Raw genomic sequence first — 16,319 nt, forward strand, 5'->3', positions numbered from 1 at the left:
TATTCGGAATTTATTAACCAATGCTTTTAACCTAGTCCTAATGAATGGCTGAAATTAATTTAGTTTAAGAGACCATACTCTTTTGATTATATCTTTTTGGATAAAAATATTATATTATTTCCTTAATAAAATGTCATCTTATCTTACTGTTTCTTTTAAAGTAAGATTTTTAATAAAATATTTGTAGATGATTGTTTCCTTGTATTGCATTGCATTAATAGCTAAATTGGCGTTTTAAATATTAATGTGGTAAATTTTTTCATGCTTAACAAAATCGTTTAAAGGTTTTCCTAAGTAATTGTTCCCCAGTATTGTATTGCATTCATGTAAGCGCAGTTCACATTTATGTTTTAAATATTAATTTAATTAATATTAAGTTAGGTGATTTAATTAATTAATTAATTAATTAATATCGAATCATGATTGAGTTAGCGGTGTTCGAATTTAATATGGAATAATTAATTGATATTTTATACTCTTCCCGTTTTAATTTTAATTCAGTGCGTGTTTGAATTAGAGACTGTGATTCATGCTTCACCAGTGTATTTTTTAACAAATAGGTGTTATTTAGTTATATTACTATAAAATTATGAATTATATTGTAAAACGCTATTTAACAAATTGGTATTAATCAAAAGAGTTTAATTCTATATATAGTTAGTGTAAAAAGTTAACTAAATTGTCGTTAAATTGAAATTAAAATGTTACTCAAAATCATGGTTGAATTAGTAATTATAAAAAATGAAACTTCTTTTTATGATATAATGTGAAAATTACCTTATCTTTAAATTATATTTCAAGTAATAATACTAATGATGTTAGTCTTAAAAATGGTAATATTATTGAATCGTTTATAAAAGATATTAATATAGAATATGATATATTTTGATATTTTCTTAAGAGGATATATAATTTATTTTAATCAATCCAAAAACAAAACGACGACTGTGATACGCCTTTCTAAGGATGGTTTATCTTTCTCTCTATTACTTTAAGTGTAATTAATAACTAATTTTGTATGTTGTACATTTAATTAAAAAATTTAAAAAGTAAAGTTTAACGCTAAAGCATCTTTATTTTAAAGTAAAGGTGTGTTTGATAAAAAAGAAAGAAAATATATAGTTTCGCAGAAATCTTAAATTTAAAATATAATGTTTTCATACTTGATTTATCTCTTATAAAATAACATTCCTATAAAATCAAGTTTTTAAAAATTAACTTTAATCAAAATTTTCACACACAAAATCTTATATGCTATAAAAATTTAATTTTTTATGACAAAATATTATATTATCCTTATTAAATCATAAATATATACCCTTAATGAAACAATTAATGAAATTCTTTTATAATGATAATAAATTTTATTGTGTTTTTATTTTACCTAACTGTAAGTAATCCAAGTTGAATCAAATTTAATCTTTTTTTTTCTATAATCTAATAAATTTATTTGGTTGAATTTCGTCATTAAATTGGATAATATAAAAAAAAACATCACCCTTTAGAAAAATTTACCTTTTTTAAAAGAAAATAATATCTTCAAATAATTTTTTTAATTTTAATTTTATTTTTATAAGGTACATTAATTATAACAAATACATGAATAATATTTACACCATAAAACATAAAATTATTTTTATCATTAAATTACTAAACAAATAATATTTTTATATATTTGTTGTGTAGTTTAGTCTGGCTCATCATATTTACGATTTATGAATTTTTTAAATTTAATAAGATATACTAAAAAAAAATTCTACCCAATTCAATGATGTGAATTACAAAAATATAATTTAATCGAAGTTGATACATTCGAAGTTTAGTTGGGTGACTTCAGTAATTTAATACAAAATTTTTTTTTACAATAAACGTCATACTTGATTAATAAATTACATTTACAGATAAATGTCGAGTATATGAGATGAAAGAGAGTAGATAATCCAAATTTACATATATATATATATGTAAATTCGTGGATCTAAACAATAGTATTATGGTAGTAAAAATGAACTTTATCATTGATTCTATAAAAACAATAAATCAATGGTCTTTGTGTGTAATATAATTCAATAAATTCAATCCAAATTTTAAATGTACACTGTTATAAATATTAATATATAAAATAATTAAAATAAATTTAATATAATGTAATTCATAATCCAGAATCCAATACATCATCACTACAAAATAACTAATACCAACGTAAGTATGCGAAACAATATTAACAACACAATTTCATTAATAAATTACAAAAATAAATTAAAATAAATATTTAAAATACAAAATCAATCGAAATACAAATTTTGAAAAATTCCTTTTCTATTTTTGTTTTCAATTTCTTTCTCTATCATACAATGATGTTATAAAAATATAAAGGCTAAATTTTTTTTCTTAAGCGAAAATAACTCAATAGAAAGATAATCATGTTAGGTCCCGCATAGCATGGACTTCTATCAAGATGAAATTGAAACTATTAATGCATATAGTTATATGCTTGTACTTTGAGGTAAGTGATAGCCAAAGATTAGTACTCATAATCTACTTTTTACGTGTGAAGTCAAGTAGAGTCATAGGTTGGTGTCCATAATCTATTAAGATTTGTTGATAAGATATATGGTACCGAAAGAGGTAAAACTTGCATTTAGTGTGGTGAGCTATGTTATAGGATATTGAATGATATCATAAGTTCCTCTAGTAGCCCCGATCACATAAACTAAAGTGTCAGGTCGTAAGAAACTGATGGGATACTAAAGGCATAGGCTATAATGAGGTAAACCAAATTGGGGTAGGGTCAATAGTAGTCGTACCTATGGATAGGGTAGTCAGGTTGATTGGGAGTACTGACAAACTGACTCATTACAATGTGACCAATGTGTGTTAGTCGTTTAAGTTTGATCACAACAATTGTGTCTTTTGGAAAATGTTTCGATTGTATGCTATTTAATATTTAATATATATGATGTAAGGGTGGCAATGTAGGGCGGGTAATGTGACCAACCCATGACCCGCTACTAAAAAGCGTAGGGCGGACTCATTAATCTAGCTTGTGATTGCTTAGACCCACCCTGCATAACTCACAGTCCATGTGGGCCAAATGCGGGGTGAGGCGGGTTGGCCCCCTGACCCACATAAATAGAAAAAGTAATTATTTTATTTCTTTTACAAAAAAAATCATATCTCACTCATACTTTATTATTGCAGTGTGACTTTTATTTTATTTTATTTTAAAAAAAATAAATTTAATGTGAAAAAAAGTTTTATTTTAAACATCTAAAGAAGTTGATATTAAAAATAAGAGTGGATTTAGTTTTAATTAAAATTTTACATTAAATTTTTTTTAATAAAAAAATAATATAAATAAGAGAGTTCATCTAAATCTTTTGTAGCAAAACTTTGATAAGATACTCTCGTACATTTTACATACATGTAAAAGCAAAATATACGCAAGACAAAACTTTAATTATTTTTAATCAAACATTCTGACAAGTCTCGTACTTGAATGCCTTTATATTTGTTATCTTAATTGGATGAATTAAAACAATAATAAAGCTTTAATTTTTCAACAACAAAAATATTTTTTTTATAATTAATTTTTAATTTAAAAAAAAATGCCCGCATTGTCATCCTTAATATGATGTGATAAAAATGCATGAAAATGAGAATATTATATATAAGTGGGTGCAAACCTCAACCCTATGAGTTGGTTTTATAGGGTTTCGTAATATATATGTTAATATTAACAATTTATAGATAATTACAAATGATTTTTATAATTTTTATGACTTCACTATTATTTATTATTATGATAACTATTTCTTTAATTGTCATAAAAGAATAAATATGAATCCAGAAGTGTGATACCTTTTGTATTTTTACTGATTTTAATAATCTTTTAAAATATTTGTTACCATAACTTATAAAGTGTATATGGTTTATACTATATACATACTAGTACTATATACATACTAGAAATAAATAAAAAAATCAATGCTGCTATATCTTTTTTCATAAATTTTCTTACCGTCTTTCTTAATATACTCTATAAACAAAATATTAAATAAATAAAAAATTAATAAAAAATATTAGTGCTATTTGTTGTTACAAAACTGGTCCCACATACATTGAGTTACTCTGCATGAATTTCACATCGCCACCCAACTACCCGACAGTAGGGATTTTAACTTTATTTGTTTTGAAGGAAATTTTATCAAAATGATGTATTTGAGAAGTACGTAAATGAGTAAATGGAGAAGAAAAAAGAAAAATAAATATTTATGAGTCAAATTATTAATGATGTAGATAACATTAATTAAATTTAATAATTTATTTATTTTAAAACTTGTTAATTGGATTGAGAATTTTAGTTTAAATAAATTTGGACACAATTTAATATATTTTATTTCAATTAAAATTGGTAAATTTAGTTGATTTTTTTTTTAAATAATTAATATTTTCTAAAATTGAAAAATATAATAAAAATTTAAATTTTTTTTAAAATTACATGAAGTGAATAAGAATATTGTGAAAAAAATGTATTTTATAGATATCTAATATTAAAAAATTAAAACTATTTTTTTTCACAAAAGACAAAGTTACATAAAATTAAGTTGGATTGAAAATAGATTGTGTAATAAATGTACAATATTTAGTACATTTTAAATATTGTTAAAATTAAAAATATTTGTGTTGTTCTAAAAAAATTGAAATTATGTTCGTGAAGTAGCGTTTTATAGTTGATATAATTATAAATAAAAGGGGTAGTGTTTAAATAATATTTATAAAATGATAAATAAGTACAATTTATACATGATTAGAAAATAGAAATGTAGGAAAAATTGTCATTTATGAGAAGTTGTGACACAAGGTGATCTTCTCCATTGTCTTCGTGGTTGTTGTTCAGATGGAAGGGTAGGAGGGGGTGGAGGTGGAATGTCATCGTCAATGCCTTATACTTCATTGTCATCACTTTGATTTCCAGACAGCTGTGAAGGTATTGTTGGTTCATAATACTGCATGAATGACATTGAATTGTAGGCAGATGGGGGGTCATGGTAAAGGTTGCAAAGGAATTTGATGGACCAAAAAAATGTGTTGTTGAGATGGAAATGTTGAGTAGTTGAAAGGTGGTTGATGGAATGACGATTGGAATGACATGTGAGGTTGATCCCTATATCCGAACAATTGGTCGGTTGAACACCTAGTAGACGAAAAGATTATTGTTTAAACGATTCAAGTTGAGAAGAAGACTCAACATGATGTTGATAGTGATGTTGTGTATCATATTGTCACACCTAAGAACTTCCAAAAAAATGGCAAAACTAAAGAAATATGAAAGTGAGTTTGATTGAATGTGTATTGCATGTAGGAGTCTATTAAATAGAGATGCTGAAACATTGTGAGTTTGAATATAAGTTTGAATTCACCCACACCAATGAATGTAATTTGAATTCAAACTTAATTGACATAAAGAATCTCTGTGACCATTGTTATTATTGTACCCATACCAAAGTAAAAATTGTTGTAGCCATATGTGAGGAAAAATTTCCCAACAAAGTAACAATTAGTGTAGATTAGGCATGTGACGTGAGAAAGAAAGCATTTCTTGTGAGGCAATTTTGAAGTTGTTAATGGTGTGTCAAACTTTTTCATTCGGTATTTATGCAAAGTTGTTAACCATGAAGACAACTTTGAATAGAAATTAAATTCTTTGGCACTATTCTAAACTTAAAGTGCACCATTTTAGTAAAATTTCCTGTTTTGAACTAAACTTTAAATTAACAAATTATATCTTTGAATTTATTAAAATGATTTAAAAAGAACATATTAAAATGCTTTAAAAAATCAGAAGTATGAATATATATATATATATGATTAAAAGGGAAATATTCTCTCTCATAATTCTGATTAGACTATATCAGAACTCTTTAAAACATTTACTAATATAATATAATTTTAATATAAAAAAAAGTCATCTCTCTTAAACTATGTAGAGTGATATCCCATGTGAGAGAATTCCCTACCTATGTTAATAGTATATTACAGCTTAAAGCTATCAAAATATTATTAGAAATATATATATAAAAACCGTTTGTACTTGTAAATAAATAAATGAAAGCGTACAACGATGTCGCACAGATTTACCACCACCAGAAAGACCTTCCCTAGTTAACTTCATTTATAAAAATAACAACATAGATGACATTAAATGAATACAAATTGTTATTATTATTACTTTTATTCCTACATCCATAAAATATCTAGAATTAGGTAATTGTCAAAACATCAAATGTACTTCCTAAAATTTGCACTAAAAATAAGTATGCATTTGATCAATATTTTAAAGTAAATTATAAAAAAATGCAAAAAAATATTAAAAATTATAATATTGCAGTAGCAAAAATACAGAGGTTGACACGTCAAAGTAATTGTATTTTTTTAAAAAAATTGAAAATATTTGTTCAAAAGTAACTAAAAGTTATAAAAAAACAATTTTTAAAAAATATTTTAATTTATTTTTTCTATTTTTTCTTTGTAAAGGATGTTAAAAAAGTAAAGTTGAATGAAATAGTGGTAGGATAATTAATGGTTATATATCTTATATTTAGAAAAAAAAAGTTACACTAAAAATATTATATATTTTTGTAGATAATCAATTCAATATAATACAAACATATGTACAAATTATTTTATACTATCTTTAAATTTATTAACTTTTATAATTTCTTTAAAGCTTAATATTTTAGATATCACTGTAAAAAAATATTAAATAACAATCAATTTCAAAAATAAAATTTAATTAATTATTATATTAAATAAGTTAGATATTACTTTATAAATTAAAAGCTATTAACATATAGGCAAAGTTATATTATTAATAAAATTTTTAATATTAACGATTTTATCTATTAACTATTTTAAATTTTAGAATATATTTTTATAATATCTACTTCAAAATTTGTACATGAAATAAAATAAAGTTAATTGTATAGAGTTTAAGAACGTCATAATAGAATTTGATATGAAGAGGTGATTCACATTGATTACTCATATCTAATTGTTAGGAAAATGATAGATTATAAAAGATATAACATAGAGAATAGAAAAACAATGTAATAACAACTTGTTATAAAAATAATATATTGGGTTGATAGCTTTGTTTTGTGTCATTTAATCATATGACTACAAATTAGCCATGAGATAGTTTTACAAAGTTGATTCATTTGTAACATTATTTTGTGTTGTTGGGTGGAGTTTACGAGGTCAGCATAAGCAAAGTGTATATTCCCCAAACTTGCTAGAAAAGTAAAAGGACAAAATTAAACATCAACTTCCTAGTTCCTTCCCTTGCCTGCAGATGGATTCAAAGCACTGTTTTTACAAGGCTTCATAAAGTCTATGGGAATGGTCATTCCCCTTATATTTGGCAGAACAGTGAAGTCAGATTTGGGTTGCTACATGTGCTGAATATTTGCTGAAAAAATGATTAAGAAAGGCTTTAATCTTGGAATACGAGATATGGCAGAAGAATTATGGGAATAGAAGTTTGGCAAAGCTAAGGAGGTGAATAGAGTGGTTGATAGAGATAATGTGAATTGCGTGTGTGAAGGGGAGTTAACTCATGGATGCAAGGTGCCTCAAAAGAGGCTAATTAAGGAATACAAGACTGGACCACGCTACCGCGTTACCAACGCCTAATCTATACTTTAATAACTTTTTAAATAATTTTATATTAATGTAAGATCTTCAAATTATTATTTATCCTCAATAATATATAATTATACCAAAGCTACAAATATATATACATATATAATATAATATATTCTCATTAAACATAACATTTTTTTTTTAAGAGAAATAAAGTAAAAGGAAACATAACAACTATCTTTCCTTTGAAATTATGATATTATTTGAGCTATGCTAGTTATAGAGATAATTCATCTTAAATTTTAAAATATAATTTAAATGAGAAACTTTATAGCTTGTTAATGTCTTATACAAACACATAATTTCATAATTTAAGTGATATATGAAAAAAAAAACAAAACATTAAAAATATAAAACTTACACATAAATTTTTAAAATATGTAATTATCTAATCTTAGTTATTCATATGTTATTGTATGGAACATAAATGTCTCGTTATTTTGTTTTTTAAGCGCTCTCGTCTCTATTTAGAATAGGTCTCGGTTTTATGACCATCATGGAGCTTTTTTTTTGTTTTTATTAAAATGGGATCGTTTTCAAAAAAATTACAAATATGGGCAAGTCGTGCCAACTTGGTACGACTTTATATGCAGAGTCGTGCCAAATTGGCACGACTTTGTCACGTCAACCTGAAGTCGTGCCAACTTGGCACGACTTCTGCCACGTCAACTCCTGAAGTCGTGTCAACTTGGCACGACTTTGTCCATGTCATATATATATATATTTATTTATTTTCTTGTAAAATTTTCTTGTTTAGATATTGACTAGTAAGTTATGTAATGTTTAAAATTAATTTGATACATAATTTTCTAAGGGTGTTAGTTTTAAGTAATAAAAAAATGAATAATTGTGTATGGATCATGTTTGACGATAATGTAATATATTAATTTGGTTATTAGATTAATAAAAAATATAAAAAAAAATGTTCATATTGCAGAACCGAATGTCACAATAAAAGTAATTTTCCACACAAACAAGTTTGATAATAAAATTCAATTTCAAGTTTGATTATTAATTTTCTCGTTTTCTTTACCTAAGTATTTATACCTTCATAAAAAATTTATTTATCAAATTAATTTCAAATATTACATAACTTATAATTATAATTATAATTAAATAATTATAATATATATTTATTTAAAAACAAAAAAAAAATTAAAAAAATATGATGTTGACAAAGTCGTGCAAACTTGACATAACTTCAGGTTGACGTGACAGAAGTCGTGCCAAGTTGACACGACTTTAGACTGACGTGGCAAAGTCGTGCCAACTTGGCACGACTTCTATATATGAAGTCGTGTCAAGTTAGCACGACTTCTACATATGAAGTCATGCCAAGTTAGCACGACTTCTACATATGAAGTCATGCCAAGTTAGCACGACTTACCCCATATTTGTAATTTTTTTTACAACGATCCCATTTTGGTAAAAACAAAAAAAAAAGACCCCATGATAGTCATAAAACCATAGGTCTCTTTAGTTGGTAATGGCGGATGAGCTATCTGCAAACAAATCTTTAAGTCTCGTTATTTGATAGTTATATGTAATAAATGTTATTAAATGCGTACTTTAACTTGAGTATGATAAACTTATTTATAGAATCAAGTCGGACCTAAGAGGTATTGGACCCGATTAACACGAATACCACTTTTGAATCTTCGTATTAGTTTGACATATGATACTTAATTTAGTGATTATGTGAAAGTATTTTTGAGGATCGAGATATATTCAACCATATGGTGAGACACTTTTTTTTTATCATGAGTGTGACTAGACATATTTCGATAATGTAATACAATACACATTCAAAATGTAATGTAAGAAATAATATACAATTTTTATTATTATCATTATTTTAAATTAAGGTTGTTGACATTATTTTTATTTTTATTTAATTAAAAGTACATATTAATTTTCTTTAAGTGAAGATAAATTATTCTCAAGAAAATTTAACTTTCAAAAAATACATTTTTTTCAAAGTTTCATAATACAAACTTATAGAAAACAAATCAATATTATTAGTTTAATTTAATACAAAAAATTATATTTCTCTACTGATCAAACTTAATGAACAGAAAAAAAACACACCTAATCTTAAAGAAAGAGAGTTACATTCAAATGTATAGTATAATAATAATAATTACCAACATTCTTAAAGTAAATTTAGGATCAAATTAACTTGATGTATTTTTCTTCCCCAACTTCACGATGTGATTTGACCGTGAAAGTAAAAAAAAAGTAAAAAAAGTTAAGCCGTTGAAAAAATGTAAAAAACTTTTATTATTCAAAAATATATTTTAATTTTTTATATATATTTTTTTCAAAAAAACATTTTTAATTCTCTATTTAATTTAAAGTATATTACATCCACTTAAACAAATTGCTCTTATATACACACCGACAAACTCTTTTGATTATTCTAAAATATGTTGGTAACCATCTTTTGATATCAAACTTTACAATAGATGGAATTTTGCATTCAATTGCTCTAAAACAAGTTGGGCAATCAACAGAGAAGAGACACTTGCTAAATCAAACCCCATTATTTTTATTAAATGCATTATCATTACTTTACTTTATGAAGTATTAGGGCTAATATCAGTTCATTTTCACTCTAAGATGTGCAACCTTTTCCAAATAGATTTTACACTTGAATGATGGGCTTATTTCACTAAAAAGGTTAAATAATAAGATTACTACTTAAGAAAATGTGTTAATGCAGTACTAGTAGCTGAGAAACTACAAAATCTTGAAGACATGAATACAGATGAAACATCTGAAGAAAAAATATTAATAAAAAAAAAATACACATACATTGGTCTCTATGAGAAATTGTATAAATTACAAGGTAGACCATTGATATTTATGTTTTTGTCATATTCTTAATTACACGGAAGGTTTTGTGACTGTATAAATGATGATTTTCTTTATAAATATTTTATTTGATTAATTTAAAAATAAAAAATAATAGAGTAAAATACATATTTTTTAAAATTGAAAATGAATTTAAATTAATATATTAAGAGAACATTAATAGTATTTCTCATCAACCAATCAAAGCCAAAAATTACCATTTCTTTCCCTCTGTTATTTTTCTCTAAAAAAAGAGAGAGAAACAAGTGAAACAAAAAATAATAAACTAACGAATACTAAAAAGAAGTTCATGCATTCGAATTTTCACCTAAAAAGAAGAATTGTGTGCACATCATTATATATAATTGATTATACATGAAAATATAATTAATTATATTATAAATATTAATAAAAAGAGGAAAAAAAGAGAGAGGAAAAAGCTCACTTTAACAACAACATGAATAATAGATAAAATTTTGGATTGTAGCACAAGCAATAGCAGAAGTGACAGAGCCAACAATAGCTGGGACTTATGAATGGTATGTGATACCCTAAGGATGCAATGAAGTAGATAGAAAGAGAGAAAGATAGATTAAAATTTAAAGTTAAGATAGGAGTATTTTTGTATTTAACACTTCTTATCAATGAGATACAAATAGCAAAATTTCAATTTATTTTTTATTCTGGAATCTAAAATTGATAATTGAAAACTACATTATGAAAATCAATAATGTATTCCAAAGATAAAATTTGGAAATATATTCTAAAAATAAAATTCTAAAAAAATGATTTTAAATCTGAAAAATCAAATATAAAAAGTGTTTCAAAAATTCAGACCTAAAATATATTTTAGAAATTCAACTTTATAATACATTTTGACCTACATTTATTCTTTTAGTAAAAATTAAAAACGATATTTTTATCATTTCATATAATATTGAAGGTAGGTTTAAAAATATTGGGTGCAGAAAGTAATTGCCCAAATAGTAATACCCCTAGATGGTGAAAAGACAACTAAACTATGGCAAATTCTTCCTGCACCATATCAATTTTTTAAATTTCCAAAACTACCCTCCTGCACCATATCAATTTTTTAAATTTCCAAAATTATCCTCCTGCACCATATCAATTTTAACCTCCACTATATCAATTTTTTAAATTTCCAAAACTATCCTTATTCCAAAATAATAATTATAATTGAGAAATAAAAAAATACATGCTGGAAAAAAAATTCTAAACACAAAACTAAAAATACATTCTGGATAAAAAATTTCAGAATTCAAAAATATGTTCTGAAAATTGAAATCCAAAATATTTCAAATAAAAATTTCAAAAACAATTTTTCCCATTTTTGTATAAGATTATTTTCGTTATTTAAGAGGGGTATTTTTGTCATTTTCTAAAGCTGATTGGGTGCATGCTGCAATTGATATGGTGGAGGGAGAAATTGCCCTAAACTATTTTCTAAGCCCAATTTTCTAAGCCCACCACCAGTTTCTATAGCAATTCTTTTAAGTGCTTGAATTTGTTTTTATTGAAATAGAAGTGAGTGGAAGATGTAAACGTAAGATAACAAATAATAGAAACAGTTACTTTAATTTTAAAATGCAATCCATTTTTTTCCACTTTGGATTGGACTTATTTTCAACTTACACAAAAGAGTTTAAATAAATAATAATTCTACATATAAAAACATAGTTTACATAAATTTTTAAATTCATGAAAAAAAATACTGAATAATACATAAAAAATAAGTTCGATTTAAAAGGAATAAGTTTTGATATAAATTCTGAAATTTAGTCTAGTCTAATATTTATTTTTATTTATTTGGTGATTAATTTTTCGATTTGATTCCAACAATTTGTAATGAACTATATTAGATTAATATGGCTAGACAATTTCAGAATGATATAGATTGAGAATAAATTTGGGAATGCACTTTTTCCTAATTTTGGTAGATGTAGATATCTAATTTGTCCACATGGTTATAGTGGAAGGCAACGTGGTCTCTTTCGCATTCAGTATTTTCTTCAAAGATACCCTTTACTCGTGTTTGAATAAGATGAGAAAACGGTCTAACACATTTTGACCCGAGGCAATTACTTCCCGCACCATATAAGTGCCCAATTTCAGAATGAAAAGACGAAATTACCTATACATTACGGATTTTCTTTTTCAGAATGTTTCCATTTTTTTTTTCTGGAACAAATTTGATGTATTACGGATTTTTTTTATTCAGTGAGATTTTGAATTTTGAATTCCAGATATACTTTTTCGGAATGTATTATCTTTAATTTTGAATTTTCATTTTTGGAATGAAAAACATTTTCATAAATAAAAAGTTATGTTGGATGCATCTTAAAAATTGGGTGTAGGAATCCGTCACTAACATGTTGAAAGTATATTGGAATGAAAAAGTGAGTTGGAATGGATTGATCTGTGAAAGTTATATAGATTGAAATTATAACTTAATCTTGAATATGGTAGACTAGACAAGTTAGTCCATCACTTTTTATTTTTTTTAATAATTTTTTTGTAGTAATTGATATCACTTTTTGGACAATAAAAATGTAAGGAAGAACAATAAAATCCAATCAAACTTTAATATACTAGTAAAATAAGGTTTAATGTCTAACAAAATAAAGTAATTATCAATAATACTTCAATGAATCAAATGATGTATAAAAAAATTAATGTAAATAAAGTTTTATATAAAACATTGATCCGCTACGGTAGAAAACAACATTAACGACAATTAAAAGGAGCATTTGAAGAGGATTCTAAAATCGTCATTAATTTGAGTGTAGTTATAAATCAACAATTTATAATGACGGTTCTAGAATCATCATTAATTAAACAAATGATAAATCAAAAAATAAAAAGCCGGTGCGGAAACAGAGGGAGAAACTCCGGTGGGGGGGCGACTTGGCGTAGAGATCGCGGTCGGAACAGTGTCACGCAGAGCTGGAGCGGTTTTGGTGTAATGCGACTGAGGCTAAGAGTTAAAGTTACGGTGTTGCACAAGCTGATGTTTTTCCTGTGCGGTGAAGTTGGGGCAGGGTTACGCGATTGGAGTGATGGAGGTTGTGTGATGACGGTTTTACGGTGTGGGGGAGGTTGCGCAACAGTTAGTTGCACGGTGACAGTTTCGTGGTATGGTGAAGGTCGCGGTTGGAGTGTGGTGGCAAAGAGACGAGTGTGTGAGAGTTAGAGTGAGAAAAGTGATATTGAGAAGAATGAGTTCATGACAAAATAGGTGAGGGAGACGAGTGCGACAGAATACTTTTAAAAAAAATTACACTTTTTAACGACGATTCCTTTGAATTGTCTTTATAATATATAACCATTTTTAACGACGGTTCTCCCTAGAACCGTTGTTAAAGCCACAATATAATTAGAAAATTGTCACCGCCTTTTTTTATGACAATTTTCTACTAACTATCTTTATATGGGGTTGTGGTTTTGATATTTTGTACTAGTGACTACAACCAATTTTAATTCAAAAAATAAGAAATTTCTCTTTAAAAGTGTTAAAAATAAAAAGAGGTGAATTGAAGAGACTAGACCAATACGAATTGATATCTTCAAAAAGATTAACTTTTCTTATCTAAATGATGACGAGTTGGTAGAGTGATCAATTTTAAACCTATCCACTTTATCATCCTATTTAAATCAATAATTACCTTATCTAAGACTTTTTTAATATTTTTTATTAAGATTGTAATTAATGAAAGGAGACTTTGTTAAACAAAGTAAAAAAAAATTATATCATTATAAAAAAAACTCAACTAGATCGCTAAATTTAAGTTTTTCAAATTAATATTTTAGTCATTAAACATGTATTTTAGTTTTTCAAATTAATATCACTACTGTTTACGCTTCCATAGTTGTAGTACTTGATTGAAACCTTAAATATAATATTAGGGATTAAAACCAGAAGAGACTTCTTTAAGTTTTTTTTGCCGTGAATTTTAGCACTTTTTTTTTGTTTCAACGACCAATGTGACAATTAAATATAATATTAGGGATTAAATTTTTAAAAGAAGAAAATGAATGAAAATTCTATGATATTTAAAGAATCCGAAACACATAATCGAGGTATTTTCTTAAAACTTTTTCCCCTTTCAAACACTTTGCTTAATTTCCAACTTGTTATAAAACTTAACTCCGCTTCATCAAATCAGATAAAAAAAAATTAATCATTCAATTCAATTAGGTTTCGTAGTTATAATATATTTTTTAATTCTTATAGGTAAACATTTTCATTTAGTTCTATAGTTACTACTTCTGTAGTCTTTAAATTTTCGCAATCTAAATGTACGAAAAATTATTTAAGATAGACACAAATTAAACGAGTCACATTTATCTCAAGTGACATTAGTAAACTCATCTGACAAGAAGTACAAAGGTAGAAAAAAATTCCAATTACAAAAACCAAAATAAACTATTTTAGACTATAAAAAGTAAAAGAAAAAAAAGGAGAAATCAAATAAACAACTAAACATTATAAAACACCATAACAATTTTTTTTTAAAGATTTTTTCTTAATTTCAAAAACTTCTTTTATTTATTTTTGTATCATCCCTATTTTTACCCATATCTAATAAAATAAAAAATACATACAATATCTAATTAACATATACAACTATCTCATACTTTATCTCAAAATATATTCCTCTTCATAGAGATTTTAATATATACACAAATGTTTAAAAATAAAACATTCAAAATAAAAACATCTCATCCCTCGACTACTCATTGAAGAGCTATATCACCTGCAATCTCATATGTTCATGTGTAAATTAACACGATCATCACAAATTAAAGAAAACAAACACTAAACAAAGCACATGGTAAACTAACTATTTTTAAGAATTTTAATATAAATTTAACTTTTAATAATAAGCATAATCCGTCAAATTCTCATAATTCACTATTGCAGAAAACAACTTCGATGGTTAAAAAGAGCATTTGAAGACGATTATAAAGTTGTTGTTAATTTGGTTGTCGTTATAAATCAATTGTTTTATAACCGTCGTTAAAGCTGAAGCATAGAGCTAGCGTGTTTCCGGTGCGGCTGGGGCTGAAGGCGAAGGTTGCGGTGTCACGCTAGTTGCCGCTTTTCCGGTGAGTTGCGATTAGGGTGGGGTCGCACGACTGGAGTGATGTAGGTTGCGTAATGGTGGTTTCGCGATGTGGTGGAGGTTGCATGGTGACGGTTTCGCAGTGTGGTGGAGGTTGCGACTGAAGTGTTGTGGTAGAGGGAGGAGTGTGTGAGAGTGAAACGCACGTCACACAATACTTATTGAAATTTTTTTACACTTTTTAACGACAGTTCCTTCCAAAACTGTCTTTATATCTCTCTTAGAACAATTTTTAACAACGTTCCTCCTAGAACCGTGTTTATATCTCTTCCAAAACAGTTTTTAATGATGGTTCTTCCCAAAATCGTCATTATATCTCAATATAATTACGAAATTGCCACCGTTTTTTTTAACGACAGTTTTTTACTAACTGTCTTTATATGAGATCGTGGTTTTAATATTTTGTACTAGTGATTTGCACAAAATCATTAAGTGTCTATCAACATTCATCATCCACATTACTCGTGTCAGATTTCTACTAACACTTAACTTTGAAAGACTTGTATATTGAAATTAGTATCTAGAGACCTACATTTGTCATACTACTCGCTGTGAAATCCACACAGTCATGTGCATAATCATCTCACCCATACGATCTGCTCTTATCAGTTTTTTCAA

This window comes from Phaseolus vulgaris, chromosome 9, assembly GCF_000499845.2.
Source record: "Phaseolus vulgaris cultivar G19833 chromosome 9, P. vulgaris v2.0, whole genome shotgun sequence".
Lineage (NCBI taxonomy): Eukaryota > Viridiplantae > Streptophyta > Magnoliopsida > Fabales > Fabaceae > Phaseolus > Phaseolus vulgaris.